Raw genomic sequence first — 13,811 nt, forward strand, 5'->3', positions numbered from 1 at the left:
AATGTGGAAGATTCACAAAAGTGGAAAAAAAAATGTGTGTGTGTGTGTGTGTTCTATCACTGCTATTGGGTTTTGGTTTATCTCCTTTGAGTCACTGAAAATACAAGTTCTTTTGAATAATGGGTTTTTTTTTTACAATTATGCATCCTCACTGTAGAATATTTTTAAATACATCAATGCGTACCAAAGAAAAGTTAAAACCCTTGCAATCTCATCTCCAAAAGATAGTCATATATGACTTCTAATCGAAATTAGAATCACATTATTCACACTAATTTATAATATGTTTTTTCTCCTATCAATACATACAAATTCAATTTTTAATTCCCATTTGCTAATGATCATTGATTGTGATTTCAGGAAAGGCATTTCTCTCTGGGTCTCAGTTACTCTGCCTCTAAAATGAGGGTGTTATCGCTAATTCACCTCTTGCTAATTCATACTAAGATTGATTTAAAATCAAGATCACTTTTTTTTTGTCAGTTAAGGGATACTGGTTTGTAATGAATGGTTAGCTGAATCACAGACATGTGGTATTGGGAGGGACCTCAGAGTTTTGAGAAATGCAAATCAAAACTACAATGAGGTACCACTCACACTGGTCAGAATTGCCATCATTAAAAAGTCTACAAATAACAAATGCTGGAGAGGGTGTGGAGAAAAGGGATCCCTCCTACACTGTTGGTAGGAATGTAAGTTGGTGCAGCCACTGTGGAAAACAATACGGAGGTTCCTCAGAAAACTAAGAATAGAATTACCATATAATCCAGCAGCCCCACTCCTGGGCATATATCCAGACAAAACTATAATTCAAAAAGATACATGCACCCCTATGTTCATAGCAGCACTACTCACAATATCCAAGATATGGAAACAACCTAAATGCCCATCGACAGATGAATGGATAAAAAGGTGTGGTATACATATATATATATATATATATATATATGATGGAATACTACTCAGCCATTAAAAAGAATGAAATAATGCCATTTGCAGTGACATGGATGCAACTAGAGATTATCATATTAAGTGAAGTAAGTCAGGAAGAGAAAGACAGATACCATATGATATCACTTGTATGTGGAATCAAAAACATGACACAAATGAACCTATCTACGAAACAGAAACAGAATCACGGACATAGAGAACAGACTGGTGGTTGCCAAGGGGGAGGGGGCTGGGGGAGGGATGGAGTGGGAGGTTGGGGTTAGCAGATGTAAGCCTTTATATATAGAATGGATAAACAACAAGGTCTTACTATATAGCACAGAGAACTATATTCAATATCCTATGATAAACCATAATGGAAAGGAATATTTTAAAAACGTAAATTAACACAACACTGTAAATCAACTATACTTCAATTTAAAAAATAATAAAATAAATAAAATAAGTAAAATGAGGATGTTTGAAGAGATCATCTCGAAGATGTCTTCCAGCTCTGGTGACTTGAGAATATATGCAACTCCTGATGCCTATACATGTTCCTCTTTCTCCTCTCCTCCCATCCACAGGCTACAGCCAGGACTAATTGTACCTTGGAGAACAAAAGCCTTGAACCAGCCTCTCCACTTTCAGAACTCAGAACAGCACCTAGTGGTTGGGCTCCTGTCTGTCAGGGTGATGTCCAGAGGTCTCAGCTGCTCTCACTCTGATATACAAAATCCCCTTAGGGCCCTGAGCCCCTGGCCAAAATCTGTTACCAATGCTTGCCAAGCAAGACTACCATTACTTGGAACTGCTGAATCTGAGAATCTCTGATTAGAAAATAACATTGGAGGTTATTTCCCCCAATAAAATGTAAGCTCATAAAACAAGGACTTAGTTTTGTTCACAACTTGTACATCCTGTCTTTTAGGAAGTTTCTGAGATATAGTAGGTACTCAATAAATATTCGCTCATTTGAATCAGTGAATCTAAACTTATACCTAACCTTTTCTAACATTCCCAAGAAGGATGCCTGCAACATCTGCTTCTACATCTCCAACAACAGAAAGCTGATTATCTCCTGGAATCATTGATTCCATTGTTTCACTGAGAGACAGGTGTAACTAAAGGATGGCCGTGTCAAACTCAATATATCCTCTACCCCAATTACAGAAGGGTGGACACGCCAAATGGGCAAGAGTTGGTTCTGCGAGTGTAAATACAAGCTTCACATATATAACCTTCCCATTTGTAAATTATATATTACTTTACAGGACATATGTGTCCATTTTTTTAATCCTGCCTTGAAGGTTAGGCAGAGGCAGGATTTAAGTTCAGTATTTGTTGAATGGCTGAGCCTTTCTGCAATTTTTACATAGGTCACCAGGGGGCGCACCTGTTGCTTAAATCGTCACTTAATCATCCCTGCAGCTGGAGACCGGCAGAGACTGAAGGGCGACACCGGACTTGAAAAATAATTAACCAGAGACATTTAGATCCTGTCACTGGCCCTTCATATAATAAAGGAACGATGCTAAAATGCTGATAGCCGGGGCGCGTCACGTCTACTGAGAAGAGCGGATAGAAATCCTCTCTTTACCATTGATTAAATAGCCAGAGGAGAGAAAGCCAAAGACCTACAGCTGAATATTATGGCTTCAAGGTGAAGGGGTCCCAGAGCCTTGCTGACCTGGAAGGAGAGTCGTAGAGACATTACCTGCTGGTGCTACCTTGTTCTCTAAATCCCTGGCAGTCTCCTTCTAAAATATTAGGGCTAGAAGGAACTACAAGAGCATCCAAGCATTTCCTCCAACCTGTTTTACAGAGGGGGAACTGGGGCCCAGAGAAAAAAATTATTTGTCCAAGATCAAATGACAATCGAGTGGTGGAACCAGAATTAAAACCCCAGAGGTCATTTCACTGAGTATTTAATAGTTTGGCTGGTGGGGGGGCGGTCTTTAGGAATTACCCTTTGGATTCAGGACAACCTAAACTCTATTGGTGATTAAGATTGGTCTTTTTAGAAGAGGTTATTGATTATGATATCTTTGCTCAAAAGAGAAAAAGAGAGAGAGAGAGAGAATGAAGGAGGGAGGGAGGGAAGGAAGAGAAGGGAAAGAGGGAAGGGAGACAAGAGTTTTCTGATGGCCTTGTCTCCAGGCAGCCTCTGTGGCTGCTCGCCCTTCCTAGCAACCGCAGCTATGCTGCATTGTTTGAAGTATTCATTTTTTTTTTTTCCAAAATCAAACGATGAAGGATAAACTCCCAAAACAAAAGGCATTTTTCTTCCAAGGGCTTAGATAAACCATAATTCAAGGACAAAAGAGTCAAGGGTGAGCAATCCCTCAAAAACCATCTGCAGAACAATGAAGCATTGTCAATAGCACAACTCATTTCTGAAGTGCAGACTTGGAGAGCCTTTGCAAGCCAGAACTAGAAAGGGTCTGGGAATCATCGTATTCAAATACCTCACTTTACAAATGAGGAATGTGTGGTTCACAGAGGGGAAGCGATAGGGTCATAATTCAAATGCTTTCAGAGACCAGGGAAAGCAAGCTGGGGTCAGATAAGAGGTCTCTTAGATGGGTTCCAGGAAATATATGACTTTCCCCTTTAAGAAAAACAACAGAGCAAGCATGCTGACACATGGCAAATAACACAGGCCCTCAGTAAAGGCGGTAAGAGTCGAGACCATGGCAAACTGGACACGGTCTGCCTCAAGGGAGCAACTGCTACCCAGATTCATTGGTCGCTGTCACGTAGGCGTGTGAGCCTGAACTTACCAGATCTTCTGTTATTTTTATATGGATTTGTACTTGCAATGTCCTGATTTTTTTTTAACGATGGCGACTAATTTGAATTAGTTGTAGGCCAAACAGAGCCCTTCTGGAGTCTAGACTGAGCTGCAAGTTTCCTGTGTGCACCCTCGGGACCAGGGTACTGGGGGTGGTAGGGAGAAGGCCTTCGGCTCAGACATCTACTCACTTTGTGACCTTCCAGAAACCACTTTTCTCTAGCGTCTCTTTTCTCATCTGAAATGTGAGGGGATCTCTCAAGTTAGATCTGACAGTCTGTGGTTTCTGAGTGTTCTTGACAGATCGAGATTCTAAATTAGCAAGGCACTGTGGGTAGAGCATAGGAACTGGAGGCCAAAGGCCCACAAACTCCTGTCTCTCCGTGTCCTTGTCCCCTGGAACTTCCAACACCACTTGTCCAAAACTGAGCGTATCATCTCCCTACCCAAGTGGCCCCTCGGCTGGCCTTTACCCACAGTATATGGCATCACTCCTCACCTAGCTGCCCAGGTCAAAAACCTTGCCCTCTTCTTAAACCCCTCCCTCCCCCTGCACCCTCATCCAATCAGCAAGTCCTGTCAATTCCACTTCTCTCTCAACTCTGTTCACTTCCTTCTACCTCAAGGGCCATCATGCTAATCCAGGCAACCATGATTTTTTCACCTGAATCACTGCATCAGCCCCCTAACTATCTCCCTACCTTTATTCTTACCCCGCTCCAGTCCATTCTTCATACTGCAGTCAGAGTTGTCTTCATAAAACACAAACTCCCGGTTTAAAATCCTTCCGCGGTTGCCCTCAAGATGAAGTCCAAACTCTTTAACATGAGGCCCCCGCTTTGGTTGGGTTTGGTTTGGTTCCTGACCCACACACACGCTGAAGCCTTTTCTCTTGCCCCTGCCCCTGGAGTTGGCGAACTTCTGCAGAGAAGAAACTACAGCTGCTAACTAGTGAGCTCCCAGAACCCAGCACAGTCCTGATGCCTGACAGCCAATTGCTATTGGACGAATGAGTGTGGGAATGAATGAATGCGTGAACATATGAACCCAAAGACTCTACCACTTAGTAGCTGTGTGACTCTAGAACATGTGCACACACTTTCTCCATCTGTAAAAGTGCCTGTCCTTATAGGTTGTCATGAGGAGGAAATTAGACAACAGGTATAAATGGGCTTTGGAACCTATAAAAGCAGGATCTAGGTGTTAGTCGCTACATACCTGCTCTGCTCCAGTTTCCTTGCTCAGTATCTATCTCAGTATCCTCCCCATAGCCTTAAAGTATGAGTTAAATGAGTTAATAGATGTAGCATGCTTTGAATAGTACCTGGCACATTGTAAGTAGTAGACAAATAAGTATTACTATGATCATGGCAATGATGACAATGACGACAGATCTTTACAGCCCTCTGAGGTGCCAGATGTAGAGGACATTTTGGGCTGCTCTTGTGGTAACAGCCTTCTGATTTCCTTTTGGATGAAATCTTGGGCGAGGTATGATGGGACTGTCAATCAAGCTGTGCCCTCCCCTAGCCAGTGGGGTGAGCCCACAACCAGAACTCAGCCAATCGGACTCTCACTCTCCCAGGACTTCGAGTGGCAGGAAAGGTGCTCATGTATCCTTGTGGTGACACCTGGGTGTGACTGTGGAGATGTTCCCAACCCTGAAAACTTCTGGAGCTTCCTGAACCCCACCTTTCTAAGCATGGTCCTTCAGTCTTCCCTTCCACCAATGAGCTTCCCCATGGCTTTCCAATCAATTCCCCTTTGTTTGGTTAGACAACGGTCACTTCTGTGACTTGTTTCCAGAGACCCCTGGCCACGCACTGCTCTGGGGTCAGGACACTAGTTGGCCATTAACTCACTGTGTTCCCTCAGGCAAGGCATTTCTCCTCCCTGGACCTCAGTACACCCCTCCTAACATGGGGGCCTTGACCAGGCTGGTTGCTCCCAACCCTGGCCAATTAGCAGAATCATTTGGGGGAACTTCCTTAAGACTGAGCCTCACCTCCATCCTACTGAACCAGATTTTCCAGGGGGAGGCCTGAGAATCCATATTTTTTAAGCAGTTCCCCAAATGATTCTGAGACACAGCCAGCTTGGGAAGCACGGGGCCACACAGCCTCTGAGGGCCCTCTGAGAGCAGAAGGGCTGCGATTCCTGGTGCTTCTGTGATGTCTCAGACACTCACTGTTCAGATCCAGGTCTCATCAATCTCCCCACTGAGAAACCTCCCGTAGCTTCCTGGCACATCAGAATAAAACCCAAACTCCTCCCACAGCCTTCAAGACCCCCTGCAGCCTGGCTCCTGCCCTCCTCTCCCACCTCATCTCTCTCTCTGGCCTTCCTGCTGTGCCCAGAAGAGAAAGTTCTGCTTGGGAAGCTCTTCCCCTACTCTGCTCAGCTGGCTCTGAGGCAGGAGATAGATGGGCCCCAGGCTGAGCAGCTGGAGTTTGTCCCCTGTGGACAGAAACTCCAAAATAGCAGGAGCGAGAGAGGCGCTGAGCCCTGCCCAGATAAGAGACCACATATTTCTCATTCTCAAGGTCAAGGAGACCTTCCCGACTACACATGCGCAGAAAGGCTCCTTGGAGGTCAAAAGGGAGGGGGCGTCACTCCATAGTAAGTGATGTCAACCTACCCATAGGCCTCTTCGCCAGAATCCATCTTGCTAAGAGATGCACGTGCACACAGGGAAGGACCCTGAGATAAACCAAATCTGGACTCAGAATCAGGCAAAGCAAGATGATTGGCCAAGAGAAATCTGGAAGAAATGCCCCATATAAGTGATTCAAACTACCACGAGGGCACGACTCTCTCTCGGAGTCCGCCCGTGTGTCTAGCCACATGTACCCTTTTTCCTCCTAATAAACACTTTACTTGTTTCACTACTTTCTGTCTCTTTGTGGAAATTCACTTCTACAAAGCTGATGGGCCAGCGCCTTGTCACTGGCCACTGGCCCTGATGGTCTAGTGGCTAGGGTTCAGCACACTCACTGCCGCAGCCTGACTTCAATCTCTGGCCACGGGAACCAAAATCCTGCTTCAAGCCACTGCAGGCTGAGGCCGCCTGAGATCAGCTCCTTCTTGTAACTCAAGTCCTGTTCAAATGTTATCTCCTCTGAGAGGCCTTCCCTGAACCCTCAATCCAAAGTGTCTCCTCTCCACCTACACTCCCCATCACCCACACTCTCTTTTCTTTTTCTTCATTGCACTTACCACTGTCTGAAATGATCCTTTTATTCATTGTTTTCACCCAGTTCACTGGCACTGTGCTCCCACTAGACTGTAAGTTCCGTGAGAGCAGAGAAGCTGACTATCCTGTTCTCTAACATGTACTCAGCCTCTGGAACAATGGCTAACTCAGGGTAGGTACTCCATAAAATATTCGTTGAATAAATCTGCTTTGCAGGAGCCCAGAGCAGTGACCACGGGAGAGACAAAGTTCTGACTCCCACTCCTCCTGACACAAGTGTTTCTGATGTTTCTTCCTGGGATTGGCAGCCTTGTGCCCTTGGCCTTCACCTTGAGCTGACAGGCTGGTGTCTGCGGCTCCCGGAGGCTCGGCCAGGATCTGTGGGCAGCTCCCAAGCAAGCTCACATCACACCCACACCCACACCCACCCCAGCAATTGGTCTCAGCTCAGGTTCTCCTCTGATAAACCTCGCTAACGACCTTGGCTTTTCAATCTTCAGGCTTGCAGCCAGGAAACACAACTGGGGAGGTGAGCTCTTCGGAACATAAGGATGTCCTCCCTTTAAATCAATTGTTTCACACAAAAGCTCTGCTTTTTTGTTTTCTCGTCTCCCTCCCCATAGCATCTGCTATAAAACTCAAATCGTTGGGAATGGTACTTGGACACTATTCTTAGACCACTAAAAGGATTACCTTTGCCAATTTAAGTGTGGGGATAATATCCGGCTTTCACTGAGAGACTCCACCAAAATCAGCACCACGAATCCCATTTACGCATTTGCTGTAACAATGACACAAAGGTCACTGGCCATAGGGACCCTCAGGGTCTACCATCAGAAAAGCCTCAGAAGACTTGCTCTGAGAGCTAAGTGCTAGAGCTGCCTAAATTCATCAAGGAAATGAGAAAAAGAAAAGGAGAAAAGAAAGTGGGAAGGAAAGGAAAACATGAGCTAGCAAAACAACATGACCTACTTTGCCACTTTAGGTATATTGTTCTGTCCTTCCTCTCTGAAATTATCATTCAACTATTCAGCAAAAATGTATTGAATACCTGCTATATATCAGGCATTGTCCGTGACACTTGGGATCCAACAGCAATCCAAAGAGACGATGATGCTCCCCCAAGCGGCCTGGTATTCTAGTGGAAGAAGACAGACAACAAAATAGTGAACATATTAAACAGATAAAGTAATCTAATTTGTAATTCATAAGTATATTTATTACTATAAAATATATAATAGAACCTCTTATGCGCTATATAAAGCATATAACATATTTAAAATATATAACATAGCTTATAAATCGTCCGGTACTTCGGAAGGTAAAATGTGCCATCGTAAGAGCAAAGACAAAGGGAGATTGGAACTGCTGAAGAGGCAGGCAGGCTCCAGCATCAGTTAAGAGTGGTCAGGGTAGGTCTCATTGAGAAAGTGACATTGAGCAAAGACCTGAAGGATGTGAGGGCATTAGTTCTATGTAACTTGTTGTGGCCTTCCTTTTTGATATCCAAGAAAATTAGAACCGAATTTGAGACTCAAACCCAGTACTCTAGAGGCCCCTGTGGTCTGCAAATGTGTGGTCTTTTGTCCCCTGGAGAGGCAGGACGGGACAGTGGTTAAGGGCATGAGTTCCAAAATCAAACTAGACTTAAATACTGGCTCTACCACTGACTAGTTACATGACTTTGGGCATCGTATTTAATCTCTCTGAGCCTTGGTTCCCTATATCCCGAAATAAAGATAATAATAGCACCCACCTCGTAGGACTCTTTTAAGAATTAAATGAAATAATGTACACAAATTCCTTTGCATGCCGGAAGAACTCAATAAACACCGGCTGTAATGATTAAGCCTTGTCTCTCAAAGTTTATTTACATTTTCCTTGGTCCTGATTCTCTATCTTTATTGACATTTTAACATTGTTTTATGGTTTCTACTCCTGTGGTAAGCAACCTCAAATCCTTTGTTGATTGGGGTGGGTTATAAATAAGTAAGTAAATAAATAAAAATCTGGATGGGGGACATTTTCACTGAAGCAAAACATTTCATTACTGATAGAGTGAATTGCAAGTGAGGTCATAAGCTAGAAATATTGACTCCAACAGTGCATCAGAAACCACCAGCAAGCCACTCTCTGGTTACTCAGACCATCTTTCTCCCTCCCAAAGCCCTCTTTCTCCCCTCATCAAGAGCGGGTAAATGAGTCATACAAAATGACTCAAGAAGCCTACATCCTCCCAACCTCACAATTACTTCACTGCCGTGAACCTCACAGAACACTCCTTCTTCCCCATAAGAGAAGAGAAAGGAAATCAATGGGGCTGCTTTCCATGGTGATGCGGTTAAGGAAGAGGGGTGCTTGCTGAGTGCAGAGTCAGACGTAGGTTAGAATCTCATTACTGCTATTAATTAGTGAGCGCTGTGGCCGTAGGGAAGTCCCTTGCCCTCTCTGTGCCTCAGTTTTCTCATCAGTAATAACAGAACCTCCCTTTTAAGGGGCTTGTGAAGAAGAAAGAAGAGAGTCCATGGAAGCAACGTGAAGAGCTTATTTGTAAAGCCCTCAATAAATGTCAGACTTTCTTTCCTTATCTGTACCCGAGGGCAACACTCAATGGACTATAGGAATCTGGAACATTTAAATAAGAGGGTGTACAGGGCAGATACGAGATCAGAAGACAAGTTTGGGTATATCTCTATGTGATAGAAACTCCCTACAAGAAGCAAAGGAGAAAGATCATTTTTGATCCCCTACTATTTTCTAGGTATATTATCATACTCCTTCCTCACCATAACCCTTTGAGATGGGCATTGCTATCCACACCTGACAGCTGGGGCTGGGCTTTGCACCCAGAGCACACAGGTAGGAATGCTTAGGAGGCAGTGCTGGCCTTCCAAAGTTGACTTTATGAAGGACAGCTGGTTGCTGTCCTTCATAAAGTCAACTAGCATCACAGGCACCACTGACAGAAATCTGCCAACTCCCACCCTCCCTGGAGAGCCACGCCCTTGTGACTCCCAAGCTGGCTTCAGCAAAAATCTGGGCCAGGGCTTCCCTGGAGGCGCAGTGATTAAGAATCCGACGGCCAAAGCAGGCGACACAGGTTTGAGCCCTGCGCTGGAAAGACGTCACGTGCCGCGGAGCAACTAAGCCCGTGCGCCACAACTATTGAGCCTGCGCTCTAGAGCCCGCAAGCCACAACTACTGAAGCCCATGCACCTAGAGTCCGTGCTCCGCAACAAGAGAAGCCACCGCAATGAGAAGCCTGCACACCGCAACGAAGAGTAGCCCCCGCTCGCCACAACTAGGAAGAGCCCACATGCAACAACAAGGACCCAACACGGCCAAAAATAAATAAATTTTAAAAAAAAATCTGGGCCAGGGTGACCTTGCTGAGGCTCCCTCACTTCATCAGTCACCAGGGTCTCTGCCCTATGAGCTTGGGCTTTGGAATTAGCTAGATCTTAATTTGAAACACATACCCCTCACATATCAACTGTAGGGCTGTAAATAAGTCACTTCTTTCTGGTTCCTCTTCTGAAAATGGTGACATCAAAATGCCTGCCTCGCAAAATTGCCATGAAGATTAAACAGAGCATTGAAAACATACAAAACAGGGCCTGGCACATACCAAACGCTCATTTATGGTAGCTGCTGTTGTTACACTGACACTGTCTGGGGAAAATCAGCCTTATGCTGAATGACGGAGATGATACTTTCAGGGAGGGAGAGTGGGCCCTTGAGCACTGGCTGACACATCTACCCACAGTTTCCCCATTATCTGACATTTGACCCTTCCCCTTGTTCCACAAGAAACAACTTGAGGATAACAAGACCCAGCTGGGCTCTGTGCCCCTCCTAGAAAAAAAAAAAAAAAAAGATGAATCAAGGCCCAGCCCAGGGCCTCCCATTCACTGCCCTTGATCCACCAACATGGACTGATGGTCCCTTCAGTGCTGGGAACTGGAGAGAGAGGAGACTCAGGACTTCATACGGCACTTGGGGTAAAAGACAAGGAACCGTTACTATAGCAAACAGAAAGGAATGAGGGCTGAGTGTCTTTGGGAATATGAGAGAAGCCTCCATAGAGGAAGAGGTATTTGAACTGGAACTTAAAAATTAGGTAAGACATGGCAGGGGATGGTATCCCAGGCTGAAAGCACAGCATGAACAAAGGCTAGAAATGGGAAAATGCAGTTTGTTTAGAGAACAGAGTAGTGTGGTAAGGCTGGAGAACTAGGATGCCAAAGGACTAAGGTGAGAGCTGGAAGTGAAGGGCTAGTGAACCCTACAGGCAAGGAACACGAAATAAAGGTCATGACTACCATGGAGAAAATGGGGGGAGTGGGTCTGCATTTAAAATAGGGTGGTCACAGAAGGCCTCTTTGAGGTGACACACTTAAGAAGTAAAGGAGCAAGCCATTTGACTATCTGGAGGAAGTTTCCAGGCAGAGAAAATAGCAGTGCAAAGGTCCTGAGGCCACAAGGTGGCTGCCATGTTGGTGACGCATTGAAAAAGGCCCGTGTGACTGGAGTGGTAGGAAGTGAGGTTACGGAGTTAAATAAAAGGGAGCCAGCTCATGAGAGGCCTTGCAAGCCATTACAGGGGCTTTAGCTTTCACTTGAACGAATGGAGAGCCATTGTAGGATTTCCAGTAAAGGAGCAACGCGATCTGACTTACGTTTTAAAAGGATAGCTCTGACTGCTTCGTAGAGAATCAACTGCAGGGGGCCAAGGGTGGCAACGGGGAGACCAGTAAGGAGGCTATTGCAGAGATCCAGGCGAAAGAGGACGGCAGCTGGAACCAGGGTGGTAGCCCTGTGATGGTGCGCCTCGGTTTCCCCATGTGAAAACGAAGCTTAGGATGCCGGCCCTGTATGCCTCCCAACGTCTCAAAAAGCCCCCATCGGGATGGAATGCCAGGAACCTCCGGCCAGCGGGGTGCCAGCCTGGGAAAAGTGGGACTGTGGGGCGCGTGGGCAGCTCCTTGCGCGTCCAGGCCGCCGGTGCCCACGAGAAAGCCTAGACAGGTACACGCCCCGTGATGCGCGTCAGGAGGGTGAGACCTGGCGGAGAAAGGTCTTGCTCCTCAGAGACTGAACAGGGAATGGTGGGAAGGCGAGTGCCTCTCCCGAGTCCTGGAGCGGGTCCTGGGTATCCAGCACTGTGCGCGCCGCTGTATGCAACCACTCTGCTTGTGCAGGTGCGGCAACGGCATCGTGCGGGCATCATGCGGGGAGCGCCACAGCACCCCCTCCATGCAATTCCCCCCCACCCCCCGGCTATGACCCCTTTGTCTCACTTTTCCCTACCCCCAGCTGTCTGCCTGGCGGTCCTGCACCGGGTTCGGCGCGCACGGCCCCGCCGGTGTCCCTCTGGCGGCCGCCGTAGCAGCGCAACCCGGGCCTGGGGCTCCCGAGAGGAGAAAATCATGAATGAAATAGATGCGGTGCTCCCGCTCCCCCGCCCTCCAGGTCCAGGCAACCTCGGCGTGGGGGCGGCGCCTGAGGGGACTCCGAGCGGAGCTGCGGGGTGGGGGGCGCCCGAGATCCGGGTCGGGGAATAAGGGTCCGCGACCCGGCCCCACCTGGGCCCTGGGCGCCGCAGGAGCTCCCCGCCCCCGCGCTAGCCAGCCCCTCAGGCCCTGCGCAATTCCCGGGAAGCGGCGCAAGCCCGCCCGGGGGCGGGGCGGAGCCGGGACTAAGGGCGAGGAGCCGACCTGGCGGCTGCGCCCGAGACTCCGCAGCCGAAGCGCATTTGGTGAGGCGATCTGAAGAGGGAGCGCGCACGGAGCGCGGGACTGAGCGCCGGGCAGACGGACCGACGGACGGACGCCCCCGCACACGCAGACGCACGGAGCTCGGCGAGGTCCCCGTCACACATATACACACACACACACACACACACACACACACTCGCGCAGACACACACAGGGACACACGCACACTCGCGCGCGCACATCCTCCCGCCAGCCTACCCGCCCGCTCGTCGGCGCCCGGAGTCAGCTCTGGCCGGTAAGTGCGGCGCCTCCGTCGGCGCCTTTGTGTGGGGAGGTGGAAGGTGGAGGGCGCGGGGTCCCTCCCAGGGAGCCCCGGCAACTGAGACCTCCTCCAGACCCCCAGGCGCAGAAGCCAGCGCCCGCCCCCGCCACGCCCCCGTGGGGCTCCCGACGCCCCGGGACTGGGGGAGGGGTCCCCCACGCCTGGGAGGGGACCCGGCGCTGGGTAGAGGGGAGAGAGCAGCGGCCACTCCCCACGAAGCTCGTGCGCGGTTCCGGAGAGGGAGGGGAGGGATCGGGATGGTGGTCCGGGGTGCGAGCCTCTCTGCTGCCGTGGCTGGTGCGCGGCTCTTGGCTGCATTACCTACCTCTCCAGGGTCTGAAGCTCCGGAGGAAGGTTGGAGATCGTCGCTAGCCTGCTGGCCTGTAAACCGGGGCTCCCAGCCTTCGCTTCGCTTCGCCTCGCCTCCCCCGGACCGTGTAGCTTAAACCACCAGTTCCCCACCCGCCCCCAAAATGAAAGCCCAGCGTGTTCCCCTCCCCCAGCATGCCCCTTTTTCCTGGATGAGGCCCAGGCTCCTGCAAAACGTGGAGATTGCTCGGGTCAGACTTCTGAGGGGTTTACTTTACCAAGGATCATGTACCTTAGAGGGTCAAGACCAGGTGAATCTTGGGAACTCATTCAACGCCCTCATTCTACAGACGGAGAAACTGAGACCCAGTGAGGTGGCTTGACCAAGGTCACGGGAGAGTTACTGGCAAAGCCTGCATTAGAATCTAGCATCCCTGGCTTTCATACTCATGTTCTCTCCTATACAATTCCATCCTTATCCTTGTTGAAACCCCAGATCCCAAAAATTTACCGGAGTTTGTCAGGAAAGTCTCTGTAATTCCAGCC

At 48.2% G+C, this 13,811-nt stretch overlaps 1 protein-coding gene across 2 annotated transcripts in view; it reads left to right on the forward strand.

Annotated features, from left to right (window-relative positions):
• The first annotated feature begins 12,740 nt into the window (after positions 1-12,740).
• PTPN5 (protein tyrosine phosphatase non-receptor type 5) overlaps positions 12,741-13,811 on the forward strand; it is a 54,439-nt gene continuing 53,368 nt past the window's right edge. The window contains exon 1 of one of the 2 annotated variants that reach the window (XM_027115699.1): positions 12,741-12,929. The gene's annotated coding sequence lies outside the window, so the exon portion shown is untranslated. The remainder of the gene's footprint in view (positions 12,930-13,811) is intronic. The other variant, XM_027115700.1, reaches the window with a different exon arrangement.

This window comes from Aethalodelphis obliquidens, unplaced genomic scaffold, assembly GCF_003676395.1.
Source record: "Aethalodelphis obliquidens isolate GAN/ISIS:26980383/991018 unplaced genomic scaffold, ASM367639v1 scaffold14, whole genome shotgun sequence".
In the NCBI taxonomy this organism is placed as follows: Eukaryota; Metazoa; Chordata; class Mammalia; order Artiodactyla; family Delphinidae; genus Aethalodelphis; species Aethalodelphis obliquidens.